Source organism: Bactrocera latifrons, unplaced genomic scaffold (genome assembly GCF_001853355.1).
Source record: "Bactrocera latifrons isolate USDA-ARS-PBARC rearing strain unplaced genomic scaffold, ASM185335v1 scaffold_282, whole genome shotgun sequence".
Classification (NCBI taxonomy): Eukaryota; Metazoa; Arthropoda; class Insecta; order Diptera; family Tephritidae; genus Bactrocera; species Bactrocera latifrons.
This window is the reverse complement of record NW_017536430.1, coordinates 207,373-214,336: the sequence shown is the minus strand read 5'-3', so window position 1 is coordinate 214,336 and position 6,964 is coordinate 207,373.

Below are 6,964 nucleotides of genomic sequence, written 5' to 3'. Positions count from 1 at the left end.
GAAAAATTAAAAAAATTAAAAAATTAAGTTTTAATAAAAGAACAACAAACATTTCTGGGAAAATACAAAAATCTATGCAAAACTTTGAAAAATTAATTTGAAAAAATGAATGAAAACTCCAAATAAACTCTAAAAACTGTAAAGATACAGTGCAAAATTGACCTCAGCGTAAACGGTAAATGCAAACAATAACAACAGAAGCGAAAGAGAGACAAAAATTCCTCGCAAAAACTTAAACACACACAGACCTAAACGCATTTAGAATTTTGCTGCAAGAATTTAAGGACTTAAACGCACAACAAACACAAAGCAACAACAAATAACGTTAATTACAACAACATGACAAGCTACAGCAGCAAAGTGACATATTCACACACACAAACAAACATACACGAAGTTCGAAAAAAGAAATACGAACAGCACAAACACGACAGCGGACGATACTCAACTCAATACCGTTAAAATCTAATACACAAGCAACTAAATATAGCGTGACTGCATAGCATTAAATAATTATGAGCTATAATTACAATTAATTAATTAATGTTTAATAATAATGACTACTGTATAATTGAATTTTATACGTAACACCTTCGCAAAATGAACAATTGGAAGTTTACTAATTATCGTACATACATACATACATAAGTAATTGACTGGCAATTAAACGGCACTGCAGTTGACGATTGCCGAARCCATGTCTTCRAAGTTGAGCGCCGCACACTTAGCTWAATGTACCGACTAAAATCCACTGTAAATTATTAAATATTATAAATACTTGCATTAAATAAGTATATAGAAGTGAGGCATTCGTAAATATGTAGTGCGTACAAGAGTGTACGGAGTTAAAACTAATTGAATAGTAAAGTAAATTAATTTAAACTGGATTATGAGAGTAAAAAAGAGCAGAAAAAACAATATTTGTAAGTTGTGAACTGTGGGCGACAAAGGGCGTAGTTAAAGAATTAATTCAATAAAGTGTAATATAGAAAGTAAAGAATTGTGTGTGTCTCTGCTTTTATTTAAATTGAGTGGCAATTTATTGTATGGAATTTTCTTTAAATAACTTTCGAAGGAACTGTAGGCGCATAAATCTACTGTGACCATATCCAAGCTGTTTTTTTAACCAACGCATTAAATGAGAAAAATTAATTATCAAAAAGTAGGTCAAGATTTCGGTCAGCAACCTCAAACCTTCACACGTCAGATCGAAAAATATACCACATTGTGTTAAGCCCTTTTTGTTTCAACATTTTTCTTCTTCATTCTTCTTCTTCTTCATTATTGGCGTAAATACCACTTACCTGGTTATTCCCGAGTTTACAACAGCGCTAAAGACGTTTCTTCTTGTGCTATTTGGCGCCAATTGGAGATTTGAAGTATAGACAGGCCCGGTATTTTCAAGGACTTAACGCATAGTGAAAATCTGGTCAGTTATTGGTTTGCCAAGGTATGGAGCCAAACCGATAAGATGCAATCAGTTTGTTGGAGGTGGGCTTTAGTMTTTCACACWATACGCTCGATAGAACTTTGCTTTTGTCCGACCAAATTCTACAAAGAACTTGATGGATGCTTCTTCTAAGTTCTTCGCCGCCGTATTTGAAATGCTCGATCGGCGATTTATCCCGGTTCAACTCCATTTTTTGACTGGTATGAATATTTTAAGTTACTGTAAATCATACAAATAACGCTCTTATATCAAAACGTTCTGAGTATGTAAAATAAMAAAAATGTCAAACTTTAYAATAAAGTTGTGATTTGCCAGATTRCTAGGGTTGCCAAGTACTTACAGAAACAAATACTGCAGCTTTAAGCAACTAAATCTATCTTCAATAAGTCTCTACCTATATAAAACAGGAACTAGGCCACATATATTAGTTTTACTTCAAGTCAAAATAGTTTGCCCCACACTAACTACATGTTTTTCTATTGTTTTAATAAATAAATATGAGTTATTCATGAACCTCAAAGCGCAGATACGATTTGTATAGGCGCAAAGTGTGGTATGTTGACCAGCGAACGGAGTGAGCCACTGACAGCTGCATTAATGCGACATGTCAAAAATTAAAASTGGTTATGTGTCATGTTCACGCATCAAATGTCACAACAAAAGTCGGTAAGTGACAGCAGTTGATTTGGGTTTCCGAATTTTTGAAACGATAACAACAAAACATTGTCTTATGTTAATTCGTTAAAACTTAGGGGTGGGAAAAATGTTTGAAATTATTTGGACCAGCAATATGACCGCAGCTGCCCATTTTGGTTTTGAGGTTACGGTAGCGCAGCATTTCAAATAACAAATGTCACAAACGTGTTAATTTGTATCACTCAGTTTCTTAAAYGATTTGAATGTCTGAAGTGTAAAGCTATTTTTTCTGCAACTACTGACAGCTGAGCTTAAAGGTTTATGGTTGCTGGTGGAAGAGGAACAACTTACCGGAGCTAAACTTTCTAAAAATGCATTAAAAATTTTACTTTATTTCTACGTTACGCAGACGATTGCCCAGTTAATGTGTTTTTATATAAATTTAACTGCAATAGTTGCCATTATTTAAGGCTCCAGCTATTATTTTTGCTAAGCAACCACAACGGCAGTCCATTGTAAAGGCCACTGTACTATGCTGAGCCAATAAACATAAATCGTGAAACAATTTCTCATAGCTCCTATAGCAACAAACTAGCATATAGTGGCTGAAGGCACACAAGTGGTTCATATAACTGCACATTTATATACAAAATTCCATTTGCACTCCCCAAAATAAGTATGTGTTCCACAAGTTCAATGTGGTTGCCGTAGTTTCGGTTAGTTGGTTTGTGCTTTTCGGTGTTCTTTGTTTATTAAAGTTTTTGATGTATTGCCGGTTGGCTGGTTTAAATATGAAATATTACATTTGTACGTGTTTGGAACTTTTTCTGCTCGTTTTTATTTTTTATGCATTTGGGCGAAATATAAAATGTAAAAATCACAAAAATATCAGGGTATTGACCTTGATTTTTACAGCAAACAGTATTTTAAATTATGGTTAATAAAAGTTAATTTAATGTGCAACAGGGCAATTGAAAAGTCACAGTCACAGCATAATAGAATGCATATGTTTGACAAGATTCTTCTTTTTTATACAAGATAGATTCCTTAGATAGGGTAATATACTTACTATAGCGACCCTTCAGCTTTTCGATACCATGTTWATCGTACTGATTTATCTTTTGCTTCAAAATAAGCTTTAGTTTCGGTAATCACCTATTCGTTCGATAAAAATTTCATCCCAGCGAGCGTTCCTTTGACATCTGAAAACAGAAAATAGTCTCAGTAGGTCAGCTCTGCAAAATATGGTGGATCTGGAAGCAGTCCGGAGCTAAATTCATCGGTTTTTACCATCGTTTCAACTGACTTGTAACACGTTACTTTGGCTTGGTGAAACGGCACTTTCAAGTTCGGCGGTTTTTTCATGATTTCGTCTTTCAAGCAGTTCAATAATATTATGTAAAATACGTTKTTGATGGTTTTTTACTTTTTCAAAGTTTGTCAATAAGAAAAAAAAACAGACGCGTTAACCTTGTCTGACCACTCGGATGAATGTCGATGGACTTCGGAATGAAATGATGCATTAATASAAAGGAGCCATGTGTCATCCATTCTCACATATCAATACAGAAGCATTACATAGCTGCTGGAGCTGATCGGCTTACTTTAAAGCCGTATTGTCTTGGGGTGTAAGTAGCCTTTCATAGGGCTTTGTCAAACATGCATAGCGGACAGTATGCTGATGGCAAGTTTASATATCCGTTTCCCTTACTTATTAGTATCAGCTATTGCTTTTTCCAGGGTTCAGGGAATATATCGGCTTCGACCCATGTTAAGAAGTACTGTCGTTCGTTTTTCAGGATTTCTGCTGGGATCCCGTTCACGCCGAGTGAWTTGTTGGTCTTGAGCGTAGGTGAACTGTGGTACTTGCKGAARTCYCAGAGTCTGCTMTGAATGACTTGCTTTTKTTAGTGTATGGGGAAGAGCRCGTTTAYGAYGTGATCCATTTTTGCARCGGTTAAATCAGGCAGCTTTTGCTTTTCTCGAACACCGAGTGTCATCATTACTTTTTATACTCAAGTCTCCAAGGATTTTTGTTAACATCCTCGCGTTGTTCCTCCAATCAAGCAGAACTCAACGACTCCAGCACAATCTTTAATATACTAAACACAAATCCTTTCAACTTAACACATCTCCTGTTCTTATAGTACAGCGAAGCTGACAGATTGACTTGTGATTTTCATGACAGTATTTTCTAAAGCACAATAAAGCACGAGTAGAGCAAAGAACAAAAAAAAAAAAAMAAAAAACTCAAGTGAATGAAAGACAAAAATAAATTGGAGCCCATTATTAGGCAATAAACAATATTACAGTGTGAAATTGATATCTACAAAAAGGGGAAATKGATATGAAGCAAGCGAGGATAGCGAACAAAGGCAAATGAAGGGTTTCAATGATGACGACAACGATGACGACGATGATGACAGGAACTGCGACGAAACACAAAAGAATTGAAAGCAAAGAAAAGCACTCAAGTTAATTTGATGTCGTTCAATGCAATTAAGCTATTGGAAAAATGAGAAAAAAGTTTTGAATCGTGTTGGAAATATATACTTGTATATCAATAAAGGCCATTCGCCTCGCATGTAATGCCAGTAAGTTRTGATCTGTGACTAAGCCAAAAATCATACTGCAGTCTTTTTGTGACTATATTAGTAGGAGTTTTTCATGTTTTCCTGCTCCCTCGATCGTATCTGGACGATCCTGCATGCTACTAAAGCATACCATCTCATCCTCATCTATCTGTTGGCGCTTTTGGAAATTTCGTCGCGTATCGATTGCTCGTTTGTCGTGACGTCCTTGTGGCCTATGAAATTGTTGCCTTAATTGCCATTTGCCTATTAACGTACATATATACTTGGCTTTTAAGGTGATCTATATAGTGATATTATTTACTTCATTTCATGAGTTGTTAGCTGTCTTAGCAGCCTTCCTGGCTGCTGTATTTTGGTAGCTGGAAGAATCACCTGAGAAGCTATTTCTTATCCATCCAAATAAATGTTGAAAGTTCCAGTGATGGATCGCGTACCTTTATGCCGCCCACCAACCTTTAGCAGGACATGAAATATTCTCTACCAGTCATGGTTTGATTTTTACTTTAACCAACGATCTCTTGCCTGATGATCTAATTCACCTTATGCCGCCAATTCCAAGCTGAATTCGCTGACGACCCTTCTAAAGCAGCGATCCACTACAGCAAAGCACCGTCAAGTAAGATTTTCTTGCCTACCGCTGTGTCATACTATGGCAGAACAGATCAAATGCAAGGCTCTTTGTCGACCATAGCATCCTCCACGTCAGCTGGCTGTCCAAAACTACTACCCAGTGTTTTCGATGTGATAGGACTGGAAAGGAGTCATCCACTATGAGCTGCTCCGGCGTAGTAGAACAATTGATTCAACGTTTTACTTTCAACAACTGATGATGAAATTAAAGCAATCAATCGAAAAAAGCCCAGAACTGATCAACAGAAACAGCTTCGTCTTCCATCGGGACAACGCTACACCATATACATCTTTGATGACTCGGGAAAAACTGGAAAAGCTTGGCTGGGAAGTTTTGATGCTTCCACCATATATCTCTGACCTTGCATTGTCGCACTATCATTTGTTTCGGTCAATGCAGAACTCCCTTAATAGAGTAAAGTTGGCTTCAAGAGAAGCCTGTGAGAATTGCTTGTCGCACGAAGCTAAATCAGGCGAATGCGGTGGTTGCGATATCGGTTAAAAGTTTGGAGAAAAACTCACGAAGAATCAAACAGTATGCGACAGGGCATTGTCGTTATGCAAAGACTAAGAGTAGTCGAACCATAATTTCGGCGTCAATTTACGAATAGCAAACGATGCATAACATTCAAATAGTATTCCTTGTTGACAGTTGGGCCGGTCAGAAGGAATTCGGAGTGCACCACATTTCCATAATTGTAGAAAACCGTCAACATCAACTTGATTTTTGACCTGTTTTGATGTGGTTTTTCCGGCTTTGACCTACCTTTGTCTATATATCCGGCCTATTGATCATCAGTTTTCAGCTCGTAAGCTTAGATCCAAGACTCATCGTCAGTAATAATTTGTTACAGGAAATGCTGGTAGTCGAAAACTATTTAAAAATTCAAAAAAATTTAGTTATACCAATCGTTTCTTAACTTCTCTCAGGCTTAAATGATTTTTCAAAATAATTTTCATTGATCCTTCCGATATGGCAACGATGCCAGTAAGACCTCTGACTGTCAATCGTCTAGAGAATCTACGCACCAGTTTGTTTATTTGATTGACGCGTTGATTATCAAGTGAAAATGTTGGCCGTCCTGGACATGCTTCGTCGTCAACGCATTCTAGACTCTCTGTGAATGATTTGTACTAATAGAAACACTTGTCGCGCCAAAAAATCACCGCCGAAGACCTTTGCCAACATTCTGAACGTTTTGAYAACAGAAGTTTGATTCCGCGCGCAAAATTTAATGGAACTTCTTTGTTGAATAATTTCACACATCGTAAAAATCACCAAATGCACTTTATGTACTTCCGAAAGACAAGCCTCTAATAAACACTAATGATTATTTCGATGTAACATTCGGTACAGATGTCACTGACAGTGATATGACGAATGCGTTTTCGCGTGAAGAGTCTTCCGTTTTGTCCACAGTAGTATTTGACATAAATTAATGCTTTATTTACAAATATATAAAATGTAAATATTTTAGTTTTTAAATATTTGAAGCAATATATTTTGAAGCATTCGGGCATTTATTAACGCCGGAAAAAAATAMTAAATTGGCTTAAATATTTATTTTGTGTGGCTACGCTAAATTTCACTTACGATTTTATTAGTATTTGTATGCTTGCATTGTATTCTAAAGTATTTTATTAAAATTTTTTT